Below are 16,692 nucleotides of genomic sequence, written 5' to 3'. Positions count from 1 at the left end.
GCAGGGGCTCCCTCCACATCCACTCTGAGCTTGGTTTCTGCATGTTCAGATGACCTGCATTCACAGAGCAGAAATCTTATCATGTATTAACTGCTGAGACAAAATATATTCTGTGCTCCTTTTGAAACCATAGCAGATTCAGAGTGCATTAACTGAAAGCATACTAATATTCACTGAGTGCAGCTGTACCACTCACTCTCCTGGAGCCAGGCACTCATGCAGGGGACAGCCCTGTGTGTTTGCTCCTGCCTTTGCCTCGCCGCATCAGACAAATGCTGGAACGCGGCTGGGGCAACGCCTTTGCTGGTGGCAAACACGAGCTAGAGGTCACACTGGCCATATGTCCTAATTAATATAACTATGTTCTTGTGTAAGAGAATTGCCTGCCTAGAGTGGGGCAGGCATCCTAGAAGAGGAAAGGCGAAGGTTTGGGCTGCTGCACGACGAAGTGCGCCAGCAAGGATATCTCTTCGGCTGGCTGATGTGCCGAAGAGTCAGTGCTGTTTCTTTCCACTGTTCTGGGCCGAAGTGAGGGGTCAGCATGAACCTGTTTACACCACTGGTGTTAAGCCCTGTCAGCACTTTGCATAGGCAGGTGGCTAGTAGCAAGAAAGTGATCTGGGCTCATGATTATTTTTTTCTCTGACTTGTTTGACTTTTACCTTTTCTTTTGCCTCCATTAGATGTAAACAATATTATACATTTTGATACACCCCCAGGACCTGTTTTTTCCCTACATCTGCTGGAGACTTGTAGCTGTTTGCATTTTTAACCTTTCCTCATGTGTTGAATGCAGTGACTGTGGCAGAGAAAAAGCTAGACTCACTGCTTGTTGTGTACATTTAAAATTCCCTGCTCCCAATCTGACTGTCAAACAGGTATTTCTATGTATTTGCACAAGCTCTATTTTATTCCCTGCATGCTGATAACCTTTTCCCTTAAATGTTCAGAAGGGTAACTATTTTCTCTGTTCAACCCAGAAATAACTGGCTAAAAAATAGTTGTGAGAATGCAGTAGTTCATTGCATCTCAGCTATCCATTCTTAACTGTACCCCCTTTCTCTTCTGCCATCTCATGTACATTTCCTTCCACTCTGGCTTCCCCCAGCAGGAAAGCTCTTCTACCTATAGCATTCTCAAAATGGTGACTACAAGCTCCTGCCTTTTGCTGCAAAATTATAAGAAAGATAAACACTGTCTCCCTACCCCCAAAAAAATCCTACTTACAGTGCAAACTAAGAATAGCCTTAAGTACTATGTCTAATTAACAAGGTACAGTGATGCTCTCTTTCTAATCAATGGGATTTGAAGTTCCAGCTTTCATGACATAAAATGAAGTACATTTTGAAGTGCTGTATCATAGAGCTCTATAGCATATTTTATAGGCATTTTCTTCCTCAATTACAAAGGGCAGAATTTCCGTAGCAGAGACATATTTTTGAGGCTTTTTCTCAGGATAAAACATAGCAGTGCAGCCATAAATCAGCTCTGCAAAAGAAATGCATAGACTTAGTGAGCAGTGAGGCAGGAGGCTGTGGACATTGTTATCCCCTAATATTCTGCACAGCTGTTTCCAAACACTGTGACTGCCTCTGTGAACTTTGTGCCTGCTCTCGAGGTGTGACATAAACTTTATGGTGGGAAGCAGCAGGAAAAGTATTTGTGGCAACATGAAGCTTAAAGGATGTAAGCTTTTCTCTCTTTTCGTGAGCAAATCATTGCAAATCATTGCACCCTTATGACTCTTGCTATTTCTTTCTTACCTGTCTCGTTTTCTTCAGAAATGAGTCATACAAGAAAGCTTTCTGTATACCTGTATGTCTGTCTTTCCTCTTTTCAGTAACTTGTGAATTAACAAATAGGAGTGTTTCAGCCACATTTGACAAGGAACATCAGGTTTTAAATACATGATGCTCCAAGTAACTTTTGGAAAATGCAGGGCTCGGTGGAAGACAGAAATATGCTGGAGGACAGGCAGGGCTGATGCAGTCCATAGCTTTTCTGCTTGGCTCTCCCAGCAGCCAAGGTCTGCTGCTGCTGGGCAGGCTCCTCATGCATACCTCCAAAATTATGATAGCATACACTGCTTCTTGCATGCCACGTGTGTATAGAGAAACGTCTTACTGCAATTAGGAATGTGGAGGTAAAGTAAGGATATAATATGTGAGGGATCTAGGGAAGACAGAGCAGTATTGCTCTGATGTGGAATGTGTGGGAGGGGTAATTGTAGGAGGAGGTATGGGCTTATTGGAGATGTGGGGGCTGCAAGGTGAAGGGATGTAGAGTACAGATCTGTTGGAAACCTAGCTTCTTTTCTGCTCATGGATATGAAACAACATATTGGTTGCAATATGTGTAATTTTGCACAGTTTCTTGAATCGGTAGTTAAATAATTATCTTCTTAGTTGTATTTTGCAAAAATGAAGATTTTCTTTATCCATCTGATCTTTGTTTTTTTATGAGGCTTATAATACTATCTATACAAAAGAAAAGTACATTTCTCGTACTTAAATTTTTTTCATGGCTCAAAAGTCTATGTTTAAAATAAAATGGTATAACAGTGAGAACATAACCATACCAGACACAATAAAAGCAGTGTTTCCCCATTTTAAAAGATTTTTGTTCAATACCACTGCAACATTCACAAAACAGTCTGTGAACTCCTTGAGAAATAATCTACTAAATATTCCTTAAATTCACAAAAAAATGCCACGTGCACAAAAAAGAGGGAAATCATATAATCACTAAACTGAATTTGAAACTATCACTGCTTATCCCCCATATAGAACACAGAAGTCTTCTCTGATTAAGTGCTCTGTGCAAATGTGATTTTGGGGAGGGAGTTTCTCTTCATTTCTCTGCCTTCTTGGCTGTACAAATTGTAGCATGCCATTATGTGAGAAGAGCAGTTACTGCCCAGCAGCTGGTAGCCTGCTTACATTACTATGTCATCTGCTCTCAGTTTCCAAAACCTTCTATCATCCTCCAATAGCTCAGGTGAAAGTTAAATTGCTCTTTCTTGTGATTTTTATTATTTAGAAGAAGGCAGGAGAGAGCTAGCAGAGTCTGCCAGGATAAAAGTTCTGCCTTCTCTGTTAGTGTGATCAAGGTGGCAGGACACAGCGCTGTCTGTTTCACTAAAGAAAATAGGTATGGCTTACCAGCAAGCAGTGCATCTTGTGCTTGTGCCAATCATGCTATATTGATATTGATAAAATCATAAGAACATACAAGGCCACAAGTGTTAAGGAACCTGGCCTGACTCGGAGCTCTGAACTGCAGAGCCGAAGCCACCAGACAGCAAGATGTCAAATACATCCCCTCCTCCCACACTGATCCTGGTAAAGACCAGCAATGCAACACTGGGCACTTCTTTATATTGAAAGCAATTTGCAAAAGTACAAGACTGTCCAAACAGGCAGATCTAAGAATGAATGGATATGCCTGAATTTGGTCACAGAACTGCAGTTGCAGAGAGTTAAAGTTCACAGCACACCAAAAGAAAAAAACGATATAAAAAAATATCACAATGCTTATCGCCTACACACACAAAAATAGAACAGAGTGGGTAGGGAGGAGGAAGCAAGCTCGCTGAGACAGATACAGTGCAGTACTGAATATGCAACTGCTAAAGGGGTCATGCTTTGTGCAAACGAAACAGGTCACGCAAGCAGAGCTGGGAGAAGTGAATTCTGCTGACATTCAAAGCCAACTGTCCCTTCCAGAGAGTCATTCTTTTGCTTTTCCTTAGACCTGTTTGCACAGTGGCTTTTCTGCCTGTATTCTGTACTTGTAATTGTTTGTTGCTTCATATCAACACCTACTCACCAGAAAAAATAATAAATAGAACACATAGAAAAAAACAAGACTCTTCAACCTGCCAATTTAAATTAAGTTAAGAGGACGTGTTCAAGGTAAGCTAAAAGCAAATTAGAGGACAGCCAAGCTCATCCCAAGAGATTGGCTCTACACACTGGAGCAAGGAGAGCCAACTTGCCTCGTCAAATGGGGCATCAGCTCTTATGCAGTGGCCAACTTTTTTCTGTCTGCTTCTTAGGAAGATCCTCACCACATGCCACCAGGCACAGATGAAATCAGAGAAGTTTTAATCTTTTTCGTAAGCCAGCTCCCTCGGCAATCAATCACTAGTGTTGCATTTCTTTGAATTCCCTCCATCCGCTCTGCAACATTATAGTAAGAGGTTGCCCAGCCCCATACACTTTCTTCTAAGGGCCAGATCCCTTCTGCATCAGAGACACCGAAGGACATTCAGTAGGAAACATTAAGTATCTTGCAGAATCAACCCGATATTCCATTTCACCGTTCTCAAACAGAACAGGATTATTGTTCCTCCCTGGAAAAAAGTCTGATGGTTCTTCATCTGCAGACTGAAGAAATGAAATGAAATTTAAATGTGGCTCTTTTGCTGTGATACTGCATTGCAGATTCGCATCTAATTTTCTGCCAATATCATCCACTCAGTCTCTTTCAACATTGCTGTTTTCCAAATTTTTCCTCCCACTGAATCTGTATGTTTGATTAATGTTTTCCCAGGTGTCTGAACCTGGGGAAAAAAGGCACTTTCAGTCTCATTTTGTTAAGTGCTAGGAATCTCTTTGATGATCCATAACTAATTTTACTGTACTTGTCACAAAGCAGATGTGTGGCAATAGTCCCCTAAGCACACTGCATTCAATCATTGCAAGCTCCAGAGTTCTCTTTTCTTCTTTTCCCCTCTTTTTATGTGTTTATTTTTCATTAGTAATTAACCTTCACAGTTTAGCATATTCTCTTTCACTGGTTTAATGAACACATTTGACACAAGTTATGCAGTTGGTCTAACCACATTTTATCCTCTTTTTAGTTTCAGTCCTCTGTAGAATATTAGATTAGGATGCAGTTTCAGGAATATAACAAGCCTTCATTTTGGTTATTATTTTCCCTCAGTCACTTAGTGCATTAACTCTCCTTATTTCTAATTCACCTGAAGGACTTTTGCCTTCAGAGGATGGAGAGTCTTTAAACATTAAGAAGAACTTTCGAAATGAAAGATTCTAAATAATTCCCACTTAAAGAAGGTGTACTCTGTTATCTCGAATTCAGCACCCATAATTTACAATAGCTTTAAAGCTCACCTTTGTTTCAGCCCTCTCTCCTGGAAAGGTAGAAATCTCCCCTGAATTGTCCCTCTTATTTCCAATAAGCTTCAGATATTACAAAAACAGAGAGATGACTGATGCTATTGAATCTGACAACATGAGGAATTTATGGAACTGTACAAAGAAACAATCCCTTTGTGCACTGGAAATGTGACTATTTAGAATCACAGAATAGCTGAGGCTGGAAGGCATCTCTGGTTCTCATCTAGTCCAACCCTCTGCTCAAAGCAGTGTCACCTACAGCTGGTAGCTCAGGGCCATGCCCAGTTGGGGCTTGAATATCTCTAATGATGAAGACTTAGTCTCTCCAAGCAACCTGTGCCGGTGTTTAATCACTCACAGGAAAAGGTTTTTGGTTTCTCCTATTGTTTAAAAAGAAACTTTTATATTTCAATTTGTGCCTATTTACTACTTTTGAAAGTCACATCTCATTACATTGACAAAATAGGGTTCTTGCTAAAGTATTTTCTGTGAGAAAAATAATTCAGCTACAAATGTGCATGTATTTTCCTGCAGAAATTGTCAAATTGCAATAGTAATACCAGCCTAAGTATTTGTGCTACTAGAATATCAAAGTCTTTATGAAACAAAAATATTATCTTATTCACTGTTATGCATATGATAAATATACTGGGTATATACAGAAGGAAAGGAATGATTTGTTAGTGAACGTTGGAATAAAAGGCATAACATAATTTTTATCTTAATAATATCAGTAGGTATTAAATCAGAAAGTATAGTATTGCTCTTGTCCCTTCCTCTAAAACTATGGAAGAATTATTTTGTTTTTTACTGGTAGATTTGAGTTTAGTGTGAATGAGAGGTGTGCATGTGCATGAGTGTGGTTGCATGCACGTTGAGTCTCTGAAGAAAACATTACGGGCAAATTAAGATTAATTTCGTGTCTGAACCTCAAAGCTGGATGTTGGAGAATCCATTAGATATTTTTCTGTTTAAGGTCCACATGAGCTAACAACTCACTGTCTTCCCTGAGACTGAATACTAATGATATTTGCTTTCATTGTCTACAAAATTTTTCTTATTGTAGTTTATAAAGCCATGTCTAACTCAGGAAGCACTACAGCCTTTCCAGCCCTTGGGTCTGACAGGTTGTAGACCCATATTTGGGTAGCCCGATAGCCCCAACTTCTACACAGCAATACTTCGTAGGAAGGGAGCCAAGGAATATCGGCTATGTTCCCCCATCTGGATGACACGGCAGGAGCTGGACTTTGAAATATGCTATCATGTATTCCTGTTACTCAGCCCAGACATGGTAAATAGCTGGAAATGAGTAATTGGTGTAATGGGTGATTTAATTTTGGCAAATAAAGTTGGTGCTCTGACAGGGACCAAGGTATCCTCTTCAGTTTGGAGGTTCATCAGGTGCAGGGTGAAATTTGTCTTCCAAACAGGTGAGACAAGCCCACAGACATGTATACGACTTGCAAAACAATGCTACCTTTTCACAGAGAAACGTTTGAATTTTCAGTCTCAAATAACAGCTAAAAATTCCCTGACTTGGTTATTTGTAGCTGTATTTATCCTTATTTCTGCCCTGGTTAATACCCTTTACCCTCCTCATGTAAAATGGGTTTCTTCATGATGTCTCAGAAACTATGGTCCAGGATGCAAAAAACCTGTTTCCTGCACAACTGTGCTCTGAACCTTTTTGGCAAAACAACTTGAGAGAACATGTAGGGAGAAAAAGCACTATTTCTTTTTGCTGGGTTTCTTATTTTTTTTAACAGTTGATTTGACAGTGGGTGGAAAGTGGCGATTTAGAAATTGTCACAATGTTGAAACTCATCAGGCTGGAAGGGTGCTCTGTCCTGTGGGAGAATGGAATGGCATGAGGGAGGGAAGAGGAGAGAAGAAGGTGCCGTTTCTTGGATTAGAGCTTTTGTAAGCTTCCAGAAGAGACGAAAATCAGATGTTTAGCTGGCAGCAGTTGATGGTGAGAGAAGAGCCCTGGCTCAGTTCCCTGTTGGGTGCAGGGAGCAGTTTCCCTCCATCTGTTAGGAGCTTCTGATTAGATGAGGTAGGTTAAATCTTTTTTTCCCTCTGTTCCCTCTTCCCAACGGTTGTGAAATCACTTATTTGTGTTGCTGGGAGCAAAGAGAAGAGAAATGAAACCACAAAGCCAGTGCAGGGCTCTTTATGCTCTTTGCAGGCTACAGAGGCTGGAAGAAGATGATTAAAGTGATTGAAGATTGATGGAAGTGATAAGATGGGTGAAAGGGTACTGAAGGGAGCAAGGAATGATGCATTTACTTAATGGGATATTTTAAGTTTCTCTGTCAGGCTTTCTTGTTTGCAATCTGTTTAGTACTAGCTCTTAACCTTATGAAGAATAACAGTGGCTTACTGTACATTTTCTAAAATTGTTTTCAGGAAGAATAAATTCATATCTGCAAGTGTGTGAATAGGTACAGGGAAAGAGGAGTTACTACACACTTCCCATGTGCCAGTAGTACTTTTCTCAGGGCCATTCGGAAGTGAAATCAACTGCATCACATTACAGTGATGTTTTCCACCTATAGGCACTTCTTAGCTGACTGCCACAGTGATTAAACTGAGATTGTACAGGGCTGGAAATAGAGGCAAATACAAACTCTTCAGGCAGCACTCACTGACGTCAAGCTTTGGCAGGTTTTAGAGCAACAAAAGAGACACATGGTTGCAAAAAATGAAAAAAAAAATGTAGAAAAAAGATTAAAAAGGGGACCTTCCACCAAACCCCAAACATACTGAGGTCCATAGACTGAATGTGAAAGGAAGGAAGAAATGAAAAGAATATTTATTCTGACGGAGAGGGGGGAAAGTTTCTTATTTTCCCTTCTAGCCTCTTCTCTCTTCACTCTTCATCTTCTGTGACTAATCTCCTTGGATTCCTTACCTCTCCTGCAGTGATATTGATCCATTTCCTGTGAGGGCATTAAATTGCATAACACACCAATACAAAAGGCTGCTCTATTTGTGTGGCAGCCCCCTGTCACTTCTTCAAGAGCTGTCTGGCCTGGCACAACATAGTGAAAATAAAGACAGCCAAAGCATCCCACTGCCACAGGCACCAGGGCACCAGCGTTTCACTGGGTTTTGCCACGCTGACTCGCTCTGTTTTGCCAGCCCTGCAGTCTGCATTGCTAGGTCTGCCTGCTTTATCCAGGTGTTATCACAGGAGCAGACATGGCAGCAGCCTCTTTTCTCCTAGAGGGAAAATGAATTTTGTAATGTGGATTCTACATCAGCCACTAAACCAGCAGCTTTCTCTTTGGGGGTTGACCAGAAGATTAATCTGATATTATACCAGGCTCAGTTAAAGGAGAGTGTTTTTCTAAATTCAAATCTGTAAGGTTATTACAGAAAGTCACAATTTTGATTAACCAGTAATCAAATGGTGCACTTTTTCCTGTGTTAGTAAGTGGAAAGAGACACTTCCGCAAAGCCAAACACTGTTTTCATACAAACATAGAATCACAGAATGGCTTGGGCAGGCATGGACCATAAAAATCATTTAGTTCTAATTCCTCTGCCATGGGCAGGGACACCTTCCACTAGAGCAGGTTGCTCAAAGCCCCGTCCAACCTGGCCTTGAACACTGCCATGAACGAGACATCAACACCTTCTTGAGACAACCTGTTCCAGTGTTCCACCACCCTCACAGTAAAGAACTCCTTTTTAATGTCTAATCAAAATCTACCCTTTTTCAGTTAAAGCCATTCCCCTTATCCTATCACTACACTCCCTGATAAAACATCTCTCTCTACCTTTCTTGGAGGCCCTCTTTAAGTACTGTAATGCAACTATAAGGTCTCATAAGATTTTCTTAGTTAAACACTCCTCTCCTACTAGGACTGAAAAAGCAAGATGGCCAATAAAGCTCCCATGCAGCATCTTTCAAACATGCTCATTAATAACCCAAACTAGCTCATTTACATTCCAATTTACATATATCCCACAGCACTTTATTCCATTGATTAGACATCAGTGCATTTACATTTCCATCATTTCCACATTCACAGCAGTAGTAGGTCACAGTGACCTTACAAATACCTTGTCAAAGCCTTTTGTGTCAAAACAGCCCAACCTCAGAAATGCACTATCAAAACATCCCCATCATCTAATGTCAAAACAGCTTCATCACAGACTCTAACCACATTCATATTCAACAAATTAACATATCAAGGCTTTATTGCTTTAATATCCAAGTAAAAAAAACACAAAAACCTAATGTCTTCCCTGTGAGAAAGAAAATTATACTTACTCCCATTTCCCATTGCTAATTAACAAAGTTCCTGTCTACTGGGGTGTCTTAGGAATGAGGGTGGGTTTTTTCTGACAGTGCCACTACAGTGACCAAGATTTTCATTTAGTCAAACTTGCAAAAGTGGCTGGAAGCTGCTTGTGGGGACTCAGCCTCAGTGATGGTCAAGTCTGTAAAATCCCTGGCTAGATACAAGACTATTCAGCAAAAAGAACAGCACAATTGAAAAACTCTGTAAACAAACCCAATACACAGTTCTGGACTGCCCCATTGCATTCTAATAATCTCATTGTTCTGTTTTTCAGTCCAAATCTTAGTGCTTGGCTTCACTACAAGTGACTAAACAAATGCGTAAAAGGAAAGCACACACTACAGTTTCATTTTTCGAAAAAAGGATATCAGGTAAATTATCCCCAAAGATGAAATCTTAACTGCTTATATACCATGGTCTCAGTGGTGCCCTTGTCCTCCTACCCATCTGCATATAAGACAGAAAAAGTACCTAGCTCTTATGCATAATCGCAGTTTCACCCCAGTGCAACTGAATCCATGTGAATCCCATCATTTGAATTGTAATGCCTATCTATCTCTGTTTTGTGAATGGAGTGTTTATAATGGAGGTTTTCAGGCACAGATCCCATCATAAGACAGCGTACTTGAACATAAATGAACGTGACAACCAAATATAAAGGCAGCCAGGACAGCAATGTTTAGTGTATTCTTGAATAAGGACATGCATAAACCATTATCTGAAATACACTAATACAGTAAACTAGTCTGGAATGTCAGCACTGCAAATATTCATGTTCAGGCAACACTCACAATTTCAGGCAATGACTTTCTTAATAGGTAAATCTTTCAAATGTAGAATACATAAATATAAATCAGCCTGTTACATTCTTCCTCCCCCAACACCTTTTTTTTTTGTTTTTCCAGGGTATTAGCTAACAACCAGAGCAATTAAATTTACAAGCAAGAAGGAGGTCATAGGTAATCTGCTCTTAACTGACCTTGTAGTAAAGACATTGTGTCACACCCATTTGTGGTAGGGCAGGATCTGTTGCATTTTGCTCTGTTTCCCACGAGTCATTTCTGTGGCAGCACAGGGTGATACCATGAATTCAGATGGATTATATCAAGGCAGAACAAATCAGAAGCAGCAGTTGCAAATTTGTAGGAACAGACCTGACTAGTGTATTACTGTTATCCCCAGGAAAAGAAAGTGGGGACGTGACCACAGATCTTGATCATGTATAAATGATTTCTATTTAATTTTTCAGATTTGGTTCATTCTCAACATAATTCTTTAAAAATCCATTATTTTTTTCTCAAAAGAAAAAAATGTAAGCTCCCATGTAAGCTCTCTCTTTAAAAAGTGTTGTCTCAGTATAAGAGATATTCCCTCTATTTTAAATGAGAAGACTGTTGCAGAATTCACAAACTTCTTAAGAGTGACTGATGTGCAGAGATAGATAGAAAAACAATTCAGTCTGCTATAATTGTGTTCTTTTGTCCTTTATTTTATACTTAGCTATGCTTTAATAGATCGTTACATTTATTCATACTTTTTTTTAATTTTCTGAAAAGGGAAATACTGATTTCCAATCTGTAGTCTGAGAGCTAATCTCAGGATATCAATGAACCAGCTTCTCAGTAGTGAAGTTTCTTAATGCTACCGCTTCTTATTTTCATCTGCTTCTCCAAGTTCTTCACTGAAAACAAGATATGCAAAACCAATTTAAAGTCAAGAGAGAAGTACTTTAGATCTCTCTGGTAGAAACTTCTGCTGCTTGCCAGCTGAAGAGAAAATAAGAGCTGTTTTCATAGGTTGATGTGACCTAGGGGAGCTAGATGAAGTGACACACATGTGAAACAAAAATATATGGAGAAAGAAGAGCACCATGGGGTATTACAATTACAGAAGGGAATAAAAAAAGAAGTGAAGTGGTAGGGTGAAGAGTCAGAAAAGACACATATGTATGAATAAAAAGACCTCATGAAATGGAGAGTGTGGCCAATTTGTTCCTACATAATTTTAATTCCACTTGATTTCTTCTATCCAAAGCAAGAAGGATGGCTGAGGGACCTGAGAAGGCTTGACATGAAGGATAAGAGGAGGGGTTGCTGCTGCCCTAAGTCTGCGTTTAGAGAGGGACTTCCAATGAAAGCAGCTGAAATGGTTGCTGATGGCAAAATGGTAAAAAGCTGCTGATAAGCAGCTGGATGTCCCAGAGGAGTACTGAGAGAAAGACTGCCTCAACTGGACAAAAGTTTAATTATTAATAGATAGATCTAAGGGAGCAAGAATTTTAGGGATGGTAGAGGAAGAAATCTACTTTAAATTTACTTAATCACCTAAATTCTCTGAAAATTTACAATAGGACTGCTACTGCTGCCTCTATAGCTGCAGCCCTTGGGCCTAAGGTTTCAGCACTGTAGGAGTCGTTCCGTGACAGCTCTGAGATTGCTGCAGAAACACCAGCCTCACAGTGACGCGCCACAGTGAGAATCAGCTTTTGACATAAGAAACCTTCTTGGTAGCAAGGAGCCTGGCAGAATGAAGAGCCATTTCCAGTGTTCCTGTGATTTGTGGTACAAATGGCTTCTACCAGAATTTATTCCAAGCAGTTGAGGGGCACTGTGTACACAGGGTACCCCTGTGTCACTCAGCGCCTATATCAGTGTTGGCATAAAGCACCTAGAGGTCAGATGACTCCATGGCACTTAAGAACCACCATGACTGAGAAAGTTGGAAATGGCTCTCAGAATAAATGAGCTTTCAAGGCCCAATTTAGGATGACATTGCGAATTATGATTGCTCCTTGATTTGATCATTAAACTGATAACATAACTGAGAAACACAGTGTCATCTTTCTGACTAGTTCCTCTGGATTGCTAAGAACATAAAGCAGCAGTCAAAAACTTCTCGGTAATATAATCCTGTATCAAAGACTTCTCTGTCATGGGAAATAATTGCAGTGGAATACGAAGATGGGTGGTGTTTCAGATGACTAGCTTTATGGTAGTAAAATACATGCCTCTTATTCAAAGGTATGGGCGTCACACTTTACATAATGTTACCATGTGAAAAGCTTTTTGATATTGCTACTACATCATTTCCACACAGCAATCCCAAGCAGAGGGAACTGTGCCTGTGCCTGCCACTGTTTGAGAACTAGCCACACCGCTACCTCTTCATGGAGCCATGTTGTCCCGAAATACTGTCAAGAGCAGCAGGGTTCAGGGATAAACAGTTTAGACCTAAATAACAAGAAGAAAAAAACCCAAAAAAACCTTGAAGACAGAACGTTTCACTAATATTCAGCTATCATAGTTTTTGCAGGCAATTTCTCTTTTAGTTCAACATTTTAGCTCAACCTGCTTAAGTCTTCAGAGGCTGCACTGCAAGGAAAAATTCTAATTGCCATGTTTACTTTGCTCTTTTTAGCATGCTCTGCAGGCCTTGTCATCATTTCACTGTGAAAAGAAGTTGTTGGTGTCTGTTTTCTTTTCCTTTTAGAAAACTCTTCACTATATCCTTGTTAAAATAATACTGCACCAGAGACTCCTTTGATTGTTTGGTTATGTTAAAATTGCCATTAATGCTGCTCTCCTTTGAAACTTCTTTCTGTGAGTTTACTTTTATACAGCTGATGGAGAACTTTACTTGCTTTTTTGTTTGTTTCCTACCATCGCACACAAGAAAAGCATAAAGAAATCAAACACCTTGTCCCTTGGGCTTCACTTGTCTTTCTTTATGTTGTATCAAAAATTTCAATAAAACTTGTTAAGTAATGACCCTATAAAAACATGAAAGTGGAGTGTGGCCCTTTGACAGATGGTGGTTAGATATAGAAGTAATCTTTTGAAAAAGGGATGAATTCTCATTACAGCTAATTTCTTCCTTCTTATTTGTTTTTCTAACTTGAAGTTTAAATATTTTTAAAGATTCATATATTTGTGAGAGAAAATCTCTTAAACCATAAATGGATATGGTTGGATTTGGTGGATAAAATTTGCAAGGAACAGAAAAGCAAAAAGATGTACCTAACATGTCCTTGTTTGTAATCTGATGAGTAATAGTTTATTATTATTATTATTATTATTATTACAAAAGAAATATCTTGGCAAATACTGACACTTGCTGTGGCAGCAGACAAAGACCATTACAAGACAGATGTCTTACTACAGAAATGCATAAAAAATTACCTAATTGTATATTATTACAGGTTACACATCAGCGGGGTACAAAATTGCAGCATGCAAATGATTGTTTATGGGGAAAGGTATGATAAAGAGTATTATGAAGGGAAGGAAGGAAAAAAATCCTAAACTTTAAAGGGCATGACATGAGAGAAGTGGGAAATAAAAAGTACTGAAATAACTTTGCATTTCCATCTGTGAAATCAAAAGACCAAAAGCCTAATCATGTTGTCAGGCATTAACCAGTTTAGTGCAGCAGGGGAAAAGCTGAGATGGGAATGGAAATTTTAACAATGGAACAATGTCTTGTAATTTTATGTACTGTTTCAGTTCACTCGACTTTCACCTGATTCTGTTCTTTCTAGTCTCTCTACTTCTGTGGTTATTTTCTGTGTGTATGCATGGCTTTTTCTTGTCCCATGCATTTTTGCCCGAAATACAAGATGGCTTTTCAACTCTTGTGGCCTCTTTTGTCCACTACGAGTTGGACGAGTACTGGCTGTACAGTCCCAGACCAACTCTGATCAGCTTTCATGAAATACTGTGGCAATGGCAATGTGTGACCCAAGAATCAAGAGCAGATATAGCAATAGTGACACTAATGTTGTCATTTGGGATAACAGTAATAAGCCTTGCAGAGTCATTACAGCTATAATAGGCTGTTTTCTGTGATATTAAAACCACACACAGTTGATCACCTAGTTCCTCTTTGGCTCCACTGTCAGAGATTAAGAATTGATGCAAAGCATTAAACCCTATACTGGAAATTATGGGAATAACAGCTTCTTTACAGATCAGCCACGCCTTTGATCTAAAAACTTATATTTGCCTCACTGTAAAAGCTTATTACAGCCCACCGTATCTATTGGTTCACTATCATGCTATACAGTTTGAGAACAGGTCTGGGATATACAACCGAAAAAAGAAGTTTTGCGTGAAAATATGTTGCAGTAATTATATATACAGGTCAAACACAACCAGAAGCTTCTAATGGAAATCAAAACAATGAGTAATCAGCATCCATGGCAAAAAAAGTTCTTGCAAACTTTCATTCAGATGTTTTTGCTGTGAGCTTTCAACGCTTTATGTGCACTTTTATTTTTAATTCTCAGTTAACAGTTAGGTGACATCTTTTTTGTTTGTTTTTAAACCAATTGGGAATTCTGCTGATAAGAGAACTCCCAAGTCCTCTCTGCACTGTCTTGCACAGTTGTTTATGGATTTGCTGATTTGGATGTTTGTGCTTGGAACACTTGATTGGTCACCGACAACACAGTGTGAATAAGAACTGTCAAATTCTCAGAAAGACTTGTGTATGTTTATATATATTTAAAAGGCTGAAATCTTACTTGAAAGCATTCAACTTCAAAGATCCACTTACCATTCAATGGTTGCACTCATCCAAGCAGTTTTAAGCAAGAGAGTTCATTCCTTATTTTGATGTAGGATCAGTCCCGCTGTTTCATCTAAACTTTATCCTTTGTCATATAGTAAAGCTGACAGGATGGCAAAAAAAGGAGACTTTAGTGCGAACAAACTTTGTCTGTTCCCCCTTTTGACTTCCCATGTGTCATGGCATTTATGTAAAAGTGGAAGAGATTAAGCACATAAAGGATATTTAAAAATAACAAGCCCTTAAGAGAAAAAAAAACAATAAAACAAAAAAACAAAGCACAAAAAAAAAAAAAACCAAACCCCAGACCAATCAAACAAAAAGTAATATTTACAGCACTGCTGAAGAGCACTGATTCAGCTTATCTGACCCCCTGCTATTTGCAAACATTTTTACCCCGTGAGCTATGAGACCTGGCCTCAAAGGAGAATCAGAGAACAAGGAATCATGTTTCTGTGAGCACTCTGCCTTTGAAATGGAAAATGGAATGTTGGAGAGCAACAGGTCTTGTCTTCTTCTCCCTTCCCCACCTCCCAGCCTTGACCCGGCAGGAGAACCACTTGCACCCAGTGTGCTCCTACCACCTTGGCTGCTGTGGCTGCATCCCTGGTTTGGCTGCAGTGAACCTACCAGCACTGGGAGCCCTCTGAAAAGGTCTTTCCCTTAGAAAGGAGATACTAAAATCAGGAGGCACAGCAGCAGCTCTGGCAGCTGTACAGGGCAGCATGGCATACCCCCTTGCTGAGGCCAAGTGTCTGATCCTTGTTCTCAGGAGTATAGGGCTCAGAGGGCAGTTTTTGGAAGTCTGAAGGTGTTTTAAACTCTCTATTTAGACCAAAATAGTGAAATGGAAAAGGGGCAATATTCACCACATCAATTGTGTATTACATCTCCTAGACAGCTGTAAGCTCAATGAAATGAGTGCATCCAACTAAAATCCTGTGGGCTAGCCTTTCTCATATTCATTAAGGAAAATGGGGGGAAAAAAGCTTCAAAATGTGACTGATAAGCTGCAAGGAGAAATATTCTTCCCAGCACAAAGTGTGGTGATGGAGACATGTAAAAGGAATTAATACTTATTTCATTCCATCCCTGGAGACTTAAGGGTGACTACTTTAGGAGCATTTGCTTTACTCTGTTCAAGGTTGCTTCTAGATGTGCAGGCAGAGAGTACAAAGGCAGATGGTTTTAACAGAGGGAAAACGTAAGATTGCTTGTAATGTTACATGTGATCTTGGGCATTGCTTTCAAACAGGAAGGATCATGTCAGGAGCTAATGGGTCCAAGCAACTGCCCTTAAAGGGGCATGGAGGATATTCTAGCTTCTAATTTTTTCTGTCTGTCTGGTGAAACAATTTCTTAAGCCCTGTCTTTCTGCACTCTACACTGTTTGGAAATAGAATATAAATACTGGCTTCTCTGAAGCTATGTTGTGGTTTAAACAAAAGTCAGCCATAAATCACGCAGTCGTTCACTCACTCCCCCCCTTCTTGCCCTCCACCTACACCCAGAGGGACGGAGAGGAGAATCGAAAAGAATGCAACTTCCACGGGTTGAGATAAGAACAGTTTAGTAACTAAGGTATAACACAAATCACTACTACCACCACCAATAATAATAATGATAAAGGAAATAACAAGGGAAAAGAATACAACACCCCAGCACCAGCC

At 39.7% G+C, this 16,692-nt stretch overlaps 1 long non-coding RNA gene across 1 annotated transcript in view; it reads right to left on the bottom strand.

Annotated features, from left to right (window-relative positions):
* Nucleotides 1-15,117, bottom strand: part of LOC136012573 (uncharacterized) — a 59,989-nt gene extending 44,872 nt beyond the window's left edge. Inside the window, exon 1 of the long non-coding RNA XR_010611829.1 lies at nt 15,011-15,117. This is a non-coding gene — a long non-coding RNA (uncharacterized LOC136012573). The remainder of the gene's footprint in view (nt 1-15,010) is intronic.
* Between the last annotated feature and the right edge of the window lie 1,575 nt (nt 15,118-16,692).

This window comes from Lathamus discolor, chromosome 4, assembly GCF_037157495.1.
Source record: "Lathamus discolor isolate bLatDis1 chromosome 4, bLatDis1.hap1, whole genome shotgun sequence".
Lineage (NCBI taxonomy): Eukaryota > Metazoa > Chordata > Aves > Psittaciformes > Psittacidae > Lathamus > Lathamus discolor.
Note: the sequence above shows the minus strand (reverse complement) of the source record. Positions and strands in the feature narration are given on the sequence as shown.